We start from the raw sequence: 12,151 nt of genomic DNA, 5'->3' as shown, positions 1-12,151 counted from the left end.
GGAGAAGCCATGGAGCCTCCACCAGAGACAGACGTAAGCCACCAGCCAGAACCGTGATACACAGATTAACAGAAATGGGTTAACTAAAGATATAAGAGCTAGCTAGCAATATGTTTAAGCTATTGGCCAAACAGTGCAAATAATATAGTTTCTGAGTGATTATTTCAGGAGTCTGGGCAGTGGGGAAATGAAAAAGCAACCTCCCCCAGCAATTGGTGTGCCAACATGGGGCTGACTACATCCACATAAAATCCTGAGAAACCTTGGAAAGGAATTCTAGACACAAAAGAAGAGAGTTAAGCATAGCTTTTTGGTGGCACCATTTTCTCGGTTGGGCTCTGTTTGATAGAAGTAAGCAGAGGCATGATGGTTTTAGGAGATGGCTTCCTGCCTCAGCCAGGGCAGCAAAAACTGCAACACTTCTTTAAGAAGGCTTCCTGGTCCAAGCACGAACTCTGGCTCTTTCATGAGGCCAAGTATTTAAATGGGGTTTGCGAGCAGAGTGCTACAACTTGTTTAATGGCAACATAGACCTGCTGTGTGCCTAAAAATGGGGCAGTGAATATGCCTCTGCCATGTTGGGTGGAGCAAGCAGACAGGGCCGTGTTGGCCCTAGCCACACCCTCTTAGCATTAAAAAAAGGGTGCTTGGCCGGGCGGTGGTGGCGCACGCCTTTAATCCCAGCACTCGGGAGGCAGAGGCAGGCGGATCTCTGTGAGTTCGAGACCAGCCTGGTCTACAAGAGCTAGTTCCAGGACAGGCTCCAAAACCACAGAGAAACCCTGTCTCGAAAAACCAAAAAAAAAAAAAAAAAAAAAAAAAAAAAAAAAAAAAAAAAAAAAGGGTGCTTCTGGTCAGAAAATAATTACAGGTACACAATAAAGACAGATTCAGATCTAAAAAAAAAAAAACCCTCCAAATGGGTCACAGTGCTGGAAAAATGTACATGGGCTTGGGAGAGAGAAGAAAAAGAGTATAGAAAGTTATAAAAAGAAGTAACTCATTTAAAAAAGACAAAGTCTTTAAAGAAGCAGACTATAGATAGTCATAGACAAAGGAATAAAGAAAAATAAGCCACATAAAGATAGAGAGTCTAGGTTGTATATATTATTGTGTTTTCTTTGAATTTTTGACTGTAAATGAGCTAAGTATGGAGAGACATTTCGTTGTATAGGTTGCTAAGCTAAACCAACATATATATTTTAAAGGAATCTTGATTTCAAAATTTAGGTCTAAGGATATGTTACTTTGGAAAAAGGGTTCTTCTTTTATTTCCACAGAGGATAAGAACCTGTGGAATCCTTCCAGACTAATGTGGTTTGATGGTGATACACAGATGAATGGAGATGGGTTAGTTTAGGATATAAGAGATAGCCAGAAATACCCTTAAGCTATTGGCCAAATAGTACTGCAAATTTATGGTTTTTGTGTGGTTATTTTGGGGCTGAGTGGCTGGGAACAAATGAACAACCTTTCCCAATTCTTGTTCAACTCTCTACCCAGTAAAATAAAAGCTACTACATTATCAAAGTCTATCTGGGGATGCAAAAAAGGGTAGTACAAATACCATAATTTAAAAAAAAATTTCTGGAGATTGGTTTGCCACTTAGTTGTCAAAGCTTGGTCCTGCTACTTGATAAGAAATCCAATGTCAATGAATTTATCCTAAGAAATTATACATAATTAAAAACAGATATATGAAATATTCATGCAATTTCTTATAAAAATGTTAAAGACAATATAATAATAATAAATATAATAAAATAAGAAGAAAGACAGGAAAACAGACACATTGAACAAAGAGAGGGAGACCTAACTCCAAAAACAGTAAAAAGTCCAGTAAATACTTATGTTCTACACGAGCAGAGCACACAGGTTATCCATCCATTCCACAAGACTGTGTGATGTCAAGGAAAGAGACTTGGATGTTAGTTAATTGAAGAAACATCTATAGAGACTTAGTGTGTGTTCTCTTGTAAGGATTACCGAAGCACAAACATTGAGCAGGGATTGTATACTGTGGAGGGAAGTGGATGGTGAATTGCTTTCATTTTTCTCAATTTTATTTATATACATTTCCCAAATGTTCTATAACAAACTTGTATGGCTTTTTTGATTTTTTTTTAAAAACCATCTGTTGAATCACCCACCCACATCTAGAATCTTACCTGAGGGAATAGTTAAAGACATGCATGAAGGTTCATTGGGATGCTCAGTAAAACTGCATAAGTAAAATGGAAAATTTGTAAATAATCTGTTTTTCTCAAAAGGAGAGAATAGTTAAATTATTATACTGAAAATAAAGAAATTTTCATATTTCTAGAAAAAGGCTATTGTTCTGTAACCATAGTAACAAGTATCATTCCAGATGGACTTTTAACTCTTCCTATTTGTAAGTGTAAGTTGTTTGAATGAACATAATTTGTCAAGCCAACAAATTATCAGTCTTCTTGAAAGTCAACTAATCACCAACAGTCTGCATGAAAGACAACCAATCAACAGTCTGCATGAAAGACAACCAATCATCCATAATCTGCATAAAAGAAAACTAATCATTAATCATCTTAATGAAAGAGAACCAGAAATATAACCAATTCAATATCTATGCATCTAAATACGAAGTAATTTTTATTGTTTTTATTGACCTATACAATTTTCTCTGCTCCCATTCCTTCTTTCCCTCTTCCTTTCTGCCCTCTCCCATGACCTGCACCCTCTCAGTTTACTCAGGAGATCTTGTCTTTTTCTCCTCCCTATGTAGATTCATGTATGTCTCTCTTAGGGTCCTGTTTGTTGTCTAGGTTCTCTGTGATTGTGAATTGTAGCCTGGTTTCCTCCTTGTTTTATGTCTAAAAGCCACTTGTGAGTAAGTACCTAGTATACTTTTTTTTCTGAGTCTGGGTTACCTCACTCAATATGATGTTTTTTAGATCCATCCATTTGCCTGCAAATTTCAAGATGCCATTATTTTTTTCCATTGTATAGTACTCAATTGTATAAATGTACCTCATCTTCTTTATCCACTCTTCAGCTGAGGGGCATTTAGGTTGTTTCCAGGCTCTGGCTATTATGAACATTGCTTCTGTGAACATAGTTGAGTGCATGTCCTTGTGGTATGATTGAGCATCCTTTGGGTAAATATCCATAAGTGGTATTGCTGGGTTTTGAAGTAGATTGTGTCCTAATTTTCTGAGAAATCACCTTACTGATTTCCAAAGAGGCTGTACAAGTTTGCACTCCTGCCAGCAACAGAGGCGTATTCCCCTTACCGCACACCCTTTCCAGCATAAGCTGTCATCAGTGTGTTTGATCATGGCTATTTTGACAGGTCTAAGATGGAATCTCAGATTTGTTTTGATTTGCATTTCTCTGATGGATAAGGATGCTGATCATTTTCTTAAGTATCTTTCAGCCATTTGAGATTCATCTGTTAAATGTTCTCTGTTTGGGTCTGTACCCCATTTCTTAAAATTTTCAATCTGCATGAAATCAATCCAATAGCTATGCATCTAAATACCAATTAATATCAGCTCCACTGAAGTAATCACATGTCTTGAGTTGGTGTCAAACTATAGCCCTGAAATTCTGCCAGTCCTGGACCCCAGCTCATATTTAGCATCCTCAGTCTGTTCTGCTCAGTGAGGTTTGTGTTGCTCTCCTTACCGTAGTAAGCAATACAATGTTTGTGTCATTTGCTATGGTAAGTGATAAATTCAGGCACAAGAGTGTCTATTTGTCTATGTGTGCATACACTGAAGGGTCAACACATATACATGTATAAACATGCTACTAGATGACATACATTCATTAAAATTCTATTTTGGGGTTGTCAAGATGTCTTAGTCCAAGCCTGACAACCCGAGTTTGATCCCCAAGACCCACAAGGTGGAAGGAGAGAACTGACTCCTGCAATTGTCCTCTGGCCTCCATATTCATACTGTGGCACACACTTGCACGTACATGTACACAATGCTTGTATATACATGTACACAAACACATGCATATGTGCACATACAAATAAATGTAATAACATTTAAAATTACAATATATTCTTTCGGGGCCTCCTGGGAAAATAGTTCAATTAGTAAAATTATTTGTAGTTTAGTCAGTAAAGTGCTTGTCTTATAAGTATGAAGAAGACCTGAGCTTGATCCCCAAACATGCACACACACACACACACAAAATACTGGGTGTTCTGGGGAAGGGAAGACACGTACATTATTGGTCCATGGAGTTTCATTCCCTTGTACAAACCTAAAATGACCATTTCTCATTTTGGTTTTGACATTTTAGCACTTTTATTTGTATGTTTGTGTGGTTTACATGCTTGTGTGCTCGTGTGTGTGTGTGTGTGTGTGTGTGTGTGTGTGTGTGGTGCAGGGGTACTTGCATGCAGGCATTGGTGCCCGTGCATGTGCCTGTGAAGGCCAGAGGTTGTCATTGGGCATCTTTATTGCTCTCCACTTTAGTATTTTGAGACAGGGTCTCTCACTGAACCTCAGGCTCACCAGTGTTCAAACCAGCTGGCCAGCAAGCCACCAGATCTTCCTGTGTCCTCCCAGGGCAGGGAATACAGGCATGTGCTGCCATGGGTGGGTTTTTACATGGGTGCTGGGGATTTGAACTTGGGTCCTTTAGGTTGCCCAGGAAATGTTTTACTTGCTGTATGAAGGAACGGATTCTCCAAAGTGAAGGCTTCTTAGTTCAGCATTATAACACTAAATCAGTTCAACCTCACTCCCCGGGAAGTTGAGGCCACCTTGTGGGTCCTTCCTGGAAAAGTCTCTCAGTGCTCACAGAGCCCAACATGAATGAACTAAAGGCCTTCACCCGGCTGATGCTTCCTGTGCTCTTCTTGTGTGCCAGACACTGTTCTGTCAGGCAGGTGCAAAGAGGTTACTTCCACTTTAATGATGTACGAATTTCTCAAAAACTGTGTGGGAAAGGTTATTTTTGTAATTTTATGTGGCTGATCACATGAAATTGTACTGTTCCCTTCAAACGCGCTCACGGCTAGTTTTTGGTGGAGACCATCAATGTAACAGGCAAAGGCGAGACATGAAGCGCTGGCACTTGGGAGGGGTTGGGGACGTGAATGACCTGAGAAATGCACAAAACCAGAGCGCAGCCTGGAAGGCACTGGGGGTGGGGAGGACGCTGTCTCGTTCTTTAATTTGGAGGGGAGAGAGCTTTAGCAGTTTCCTTTCTTAATAAAAATAGTGTCGGTGTCTTAATTATGTTGAATTATGCCATACTTGTAGAACTGTGGATACAGACTGAAGTCCTGGAGCCTGCTGTTTTCTTCTTCCTAATTCATGCAAGCAGCTCTGGAATGGAAAGGAAGGCTGATTGAATATTGTGAACATGCACAATAGTAAGTCTTGTGTGAATGAGCGGTGGGAGGGGACTGTGTTCATCTTGATTTTGTTAGGAAGGTTTTCATGATAAACACCGAAGCTTCCCAGTTTCTTCCTGCCCACAATGCCCTGCTGATGGTTTGACTTAATGGGGTTCTTAGATTTAATAAAATAGAGACACACGCTTAGCCATCTCCCAAAAGGACTTTAAAGAACCATTTGGTAAATAAATAACAAACAGATAGATACATAGATGATAGATAGATAGATAGATGATAGATAGATAGATAGATAGATAGATAGATAGATAGATAGACGGATAGATAGACAGACAGATAGATAGGATAGTGCCGAAATCTTGGTGGAGATCTCCAATTGCCATGCACCGCGCCCCCGTGTCTGCCCTCTGTGTGCTGGCACCCAGTTCGCAAGCTTCAGGCAAGGGGGCTGGATGTTAAAATACACAGACATACACAGACAGACAGCAACACGGGTCATCCTTGAATTCCCCAAGAATGCCCCCTTTATTGTGTTCAGGGGCAGATTATATAGAGATAGCCATGCCCCAGCCAAACCCACCAGAATCCACTTTCCTGCCATCAGGAACTCCTGAAGGTCTCGTGCTCAGAGCAGCTGTAGGCACTCAGATCAGGGGATTACAAGAAATTCAGGATCTGGGGTCTCACTGCTCCCAACAGGATAGCAGAGGTTTGGTAGTTTCTAGTTCAGGGACTTCTCGGTGGCCACCATCCAGACTGTGCCCGTCCACTCTATATTTCCTGCTGGACTTAGAATTCACTCTGGCTGTGGCCTATGGCAGCTCCTTCTCCTATTAGAGGGTACTTTTCAGAAACTCAGAGACGCAAGGAATTAATCAGACTTTGGGGTGGGTAAGCAGTCGAAAGAGTTTATAAAATTCTTAAAAATCACACATCAGCTCAAAAAGATCTACTAGCGGGCTGGAGAGATGGCTCAGAGGGTAAGAAGCACTGGTTGCTCTTCCAGAGGTCCCGAGTTCAATTCCCAGCAACCACATGGTGGCTCACAACCATCTGTAATGAGATCTGGTGCCTTCCTTGCCAGAAGTACATTGTATGCTTAATAAATAAATCTTTAAAAAAAAAAGATCTACTAGCATGTGTTGTGTTCTTTAGACCTGTAACCAGTGTATCACTTAATCCTGCCAGCTGTGGACAGACATCGTGTTCTACAGCTAAGAAAACTGAGGTTCAGAATCCTTATGGGAGTTGCCTAAGGTCTCACAATGAACCAAGCACATTTATTTATTATGTTAAAAGCTCCTCCTTTCAGGTATGGAGGGTTATGTCTGTAATTCCCAATATGGGGGAGGGTATTGTCTGTAATTCCCAATATGGGGGAGGGTATTGTCTGTAATTCCCAATATGGGGGAGGGTTATGTCTGTAATTCCCAATATGGGGGAGGGTTATGTCTGTAATTCCCAATATGGGGGAGGGTTATGTCTGTAATTCCCAATATGGGGGAGGGTTATGCCTGTAATTCCCAATATGGGGGAGGGTTATGTCTGCAATTCCCAATATGGGGGAGGGTTATGTCTGTAATTCCCAATATGGGGGAGGCTAAGGCAGGATGATCACCTGGAATTTGAGGCCAGCCTGGGTCACCTAACGACTAGAAAATGAGAGGCTCTGTCTCAAAATCCAAACATGCACAACCTATCTATATTGCCTTTACGATATTGTAATAACAATATAGGAAAAAATTCAAGTCATTCATTTAAAGGAAATAGTGTGTGTCTCTGAATAAAGGAGGTCTAATTCAAGAGACTTGCAATCTACTTCATTTTGAGTGAGGAAGGGCTAAAACTTCAAGTGTACTTACTGCCTTTAGAGTGTGTTCTTTTTCTATTTTATGATATATTTAAATGTATATATATATAAGTTTGCATGTATATATATGCTTGTGTATACATATACATATATGTTGGGAGCAGTGAGACCCCAGATCCTGAATTTCTTGTAATCCCCTGATCTGAGTGCCTACAGCTGCTCTGAGCACGAGACCTTCAGGAGCTCCTGATGGCAGGAGAGTGGGGTTTGGCTGGGGCGTGGCTATCTCTATATAATCTGCCCCTGAACACAATAAAGGGGGCATTCTTGGGGAATTCAAGGATGACCCGTGTCGCTGTCTCTCTGTCTGTGTGTGTCTGTGTATTTTAACATCTAGCCTCCTTGCCCCAAGCTCGTGAACTGGGTAATAGCGCACTGAGCACAGACACGGGGGCGCAGTGCGCGGCACATATATACATATGTTTGTGCAGAAACATAAAATACAGACAAGGACGAGAAAAGATAGAAATGCCTGATCAAGAATATAAGATGGGAAATTCAGAATCCAGGTCTAACACTGCTTAGAACAGCCATGACAGTGGATAGCAAAGGCGTGTGCCGTGCTCTGGAAGACCCAGCTTGAGAGGAGCGTGAGCCCCTGCTGCGCAGCAGGGGAGTGGCGGCCAAGGGAAGTGACTTCCACCTGGCCACATTTTACTCAGTACCGAGCAAACGTCCTTAGAGTGATCGGTGAAGGGAATTGATTTTTAAATTACTTTTAAGTCATAAAATGTGTCCTGTGATTGTAACAACATTTTGGAGAGTCATCTGGCTGTCTAGCAGGTCCTTTGGTAGAGGCAAAATAATTCTGGAGGAGATTAAATGGAAATCTCTAATAAAAGCCAGTGTCTGTTGCAATGAAACAAGCCACCCGCCTTAGTTATTGCGTTTCATCCTAGAAGAAGGTTGTCATGGCCAAGTGCCCAAAAGGAAAGCCTTCTCTGGGAGCAGAAAACAGAGGATTTTATATGTTTGCTAAATGGCAGGCTGAGGAGACTGAGTTCTCTGCAACCCCAATTACTGGATACCGCTCGCTGCCCGGGGAACCAGCCTCTAGGCAGCACAGGGCTCAAGGGAAACCCACAGTGTCAGCACATGCTAGACTTTTCTCTCTGAGGGGGCTAGGGGAAAAGACACTCACACACTCTCATGATGGCTTCCTTCTTTATTCTCTCTTCTTCTTCATTGTTTGTGTTCTTTCTTGTGTTCTGTCTATTGTATACTTTTTTTTCCAACTGCTTATATACCCCAACAAAGTTTTCCAGGCAACATAGGAGTTACAATGTGGTTACAGTCTGTTTCTTCAAGTGAATGATTATAATGCATACAAAGCTAGCAGTAAAAACAGCATGTTTTCCATATCCCTTACATGATTAAACATTTTACGTATTACAGGTGGAAAACAAATTATCCCAAGAATCCACATATTTATACTCAATTAACTTGTTATAGATTAATCGTGTGGGCAAGCAAGGTATTCTTGTCTTTGCCTGGCAGGCTGCATTTTGCTGTTACAAAGAAAGGGCCAATCACTTTATTACTTATCTTGAAAGGCAATCTTACAAGAAATCTTAAAGGAATCACAAACCTAAACTTTTATACATAAAAAAGAATCACTCAGCTCTACTTTAAATTTTTAGGGCACATACCCACTCTCAAAAGATTTTCTCTATCAGGAGACTGAAGAAATAGGTGTAAGGAATTAGTCACCACCTTTGGTCATTAGCCAACCATAGCAAGGAAAGTCGTCAGCTAGTAACAACTGGGCTGCTTTGCATTTTTTTACCTCAGCTATGCGTCCTTGTGAACTCCAGGGCTTTTCATCTCGAAGCTATTATCAAAACATCTGATCCAACCTGGAGTTATTTTAAGGTTTTGTTTCGGTTAATGGTGCACACCGAAGCCTGTGACTGCATCTCTCAGCATTAAGAGAATTAGAGCCAGTCTGGCTCCTGGGGACTCGTTTTCCTTAATCATTAAATTGAGCTACGGTCTATGCAGTGCCTTAGGTGAAACTCACAGACTCTGGCTGTGTAACATTTCCTTGCATTTAGTTTTATTCATCAAAACTCTGTATAAACTAACATTATTATTATCAATTAGACGGTACAACGTAGGGAAGAATCATCTTCTTGACAATCCACAGATAAAAATACCCAATAGAACAGGATGTTTCCATGAGATAAACACGGTGCATTACAGGCAGTGGGGGTCTCGCCACACCAATTCAGACCGTGACAGATACCAGAGAAAGATGGCACCAGCAAACAGGTAAAGGCACAGCAGAAGCAAAAGACATTCCAGGGTCTGTGGCCTCGGGGCCTTGTCTGTCTGAGATTGACCTATCAGAGAGTTTCCTCCTGGTGGGCTGACACCTTGAACTTCAGTTGCCACCGGCTGCTCCTCTGGCATGGCCACCGGCAACTGGAATCTCCAAAAAGTGCCGGCTTAAGTCTGCACACAGATTTGTGTTTTTCTCCAAAGCTGGAGGTTTGAATTCAGCGCACATTTCCCATCTTGTATCAGCCTGCTTTTCTCAATAATGGAATTTAGTCATCTCTTGGCAAACGACCTAACCATAAACTCATCAAGTGCCAAGCTACTTCTTGAGATTATTTTACCCAGTGACAATTTGTCGAATTATTAATTTGTCATATTCATCAAACTTGTTCCAGTCCTCAAAATCTGTCTTAAAGTTATTTCAATAATATTCCTTAATTTTCAAATAAGTCAACATATACAATGATCCAAATAAATGAGAAATAACTTCCTTGACCATATTAGGTATCAAATCCTTAAACTCCTGATTCTGACATAGAAAGCTATAAAACAAATGTGGACTCAGTATCAATTTAGAGACCAAAAGTGAAGAAGGAAGTTACCCGACTTAGTGACAGCTTGTCTCTAAAGGGCCTCAGCAGTCACAGCTCAAACTTACCTCAGCCTTAGCCAGAAGCCTGAAAATACTGTCAAGGAGGAATTTAGAAGGATTTTTAAAACTACTAAAAAGGCTCATAACGCTGCTGCATCTGCGTGGTCCTCCAGCCTGCGGGAGCGCGGAGCTAAGGCCGCGAGGCTACTGGGCTTATGCAGGTGTCAGCATCTCTGCGTGGCCTCGCCTCCGGAACCCAGTGCGTGGGACAGATTCATACCAGTGTGCAGTGCCAGCCTTAGTATGGACCTGTGCCCTTCATTCTTGGTGATAAGACAAGCAGAAAACTGAATGAGTACAGCCGAGAGATAACGGTATATGGGAACATAAGCTCTGGGGAAAACAAGCTTGCGAAGGAGATCGCAGAGAGATGAGGCAGGAAACACTTTCCAGAAGCAGGCCCGTAATACTTGAGCAGGACCATAGGTGATGGGGGCCCCTTGACTTGGAATTTGCTAGTAGCTGTAGCTTAGAGGAATTTTATGATGATCCCAAAGGTAACGATGGCAACAGTTTCCGTGAGAGGTCCTGACTGTATGCCAGCTGCCTCCTACAGGACTCAGATGCCCTGGAACACCTGTTGAGTACAGGACTGGTGTGGGAGGTCCTTCTGTCTATGTGTAGCTTCTATTGGTTAAAGAGTAAAGAACCTGCACTGACCTGTGATAGGGCAGAGGAGAGCTAGGTGGGAAAACTAAACTGAATGCTGTGAGACAGAAGGCGGAGTCAAGAGATGGGGAACCCTGCCGGTAGGCCACAAGTTTCGTGGTAAAATATAAAATAATAGAAATTGGTTAATTTAATATGTAAGAGAGCTTGCTAGAAATATGTTATGGTGATTGGACAAACAGAGATTTAATTAATACAGTTTCTGTGTGGTTATTTTGGGAGTCTGGGCAGTCAGGAAGGAACAAGCAGCCTCCCACAACAAATTGACACCCAACACAGGACCAGGTATGATCTTGGAGCACTCCATCTACAGTGACTTTGTCTTCCTGAGGCAATGTACAACCAGGGCTTCATCAGAAAGGACGGTGTGGACCACTACAATGAGGTAAAAGGGCTCACTCTTCCGGAATACCTGCCAGTCCACATAGGCATCTGCATCCATGTGTCTGTGGCAGAGATACAGGGACGGATCCAGAAAAACAGAGATCCACATGAAATGGAGGTCACCATGCCTGTCTCCAGGACTCCAGGACATCGAGAATGCCTCTGAGAGCACCTTCCTCCCAGACATGAGTGAGCAGTCTGAGGCTTTGGTGTACAGTTCCCAGGAATCTGAAGATTCAACCAAGGTGGTAGAGGAATTGAATCCTTAACTATATCAAAGGGCCGTGGCTTGAGCAGGATGACCATACCCTTCACAGCCTGCGGCTGGTGGTGCAGGATAAGACGGATGTGTTGAATTACACGACCATTCCTGTCTACCTCCCAGACATCACGATCGGCACTCACCAAGGTACCCGGATCTACAACAGCTTCAGAGTGCTGCCAGGCCACAGGTACAACCCTGGATATAATGCTGAGGGAGGTGACAAGTGAATCTAGCTGAAGCGAATGGCCCCCTCTGCCCAGTTGTGTCGCTGCCATGAAGATGTCTGCTCTGCCCAAGTTGGTGAACTCCAGATCTTCACAAGACAACAGGAGAAAAAGCAACGATCAAGAAACAGGCTAACAAAAACGTCTTTCCCTTGCCTCATTAGTTGATTGAAAGATTCAACTTCCATTGAAAAGGTTCCGGAACATTCCAGTTTTATTTTTAAATCATCTGGGGAAAAAACAAAACAAAAAAAAGCATATCTGCCCTGAAAGAGCAGCTCCCACCAGAAGCCTTGTATTCCTGGGGCTGTGTCCTTCAGTCCTCTCAACCAGAAGAAATGAGCTGGCTCTGTAGCTCCTCCTCCTCCTATGTCTGCGTCTCTCTCTCTCTCTCTCTCTCTCTCTCTCTCTCTCTCTCTCTTTCTCTCTCTCTCTCTCACACACACACACA

General features: G+C 42.2%; 1 pseudogene; it reads left to right on the top strand.

The window, feature by feature from the left end:
- The first annotated feature begins 10,313 nt into the window (after window positions 1-10,313).
- On the top strand, window positions 10,314-11,868 carry LOC121454070 (annotated as a pseudogene).
- The last annotated feature ends 283 nt before the right edge of the window (window positions 11,869-12,151 follow it).

This window comes from Microtus oregoni, unplaced genomic scaffold (assembly GCF_018167655.1).
Source record: "Microtus oregoni isolate MIOR12 unplaced genomic scaffold, Mior012 000012F_ref0000307, whole genome shotgun sequence".
NCBI classification, from domain to species: Eukaryota; Metazoa; Chordata; class Mammalia; order Rodentia; family Cricetidae; genus Microtus; species Microtus oregoni.
Note: the sequence above shows the minus strand (reverse complement) of the source record. Positions and strands in the feature narration are given on the sequence as shown.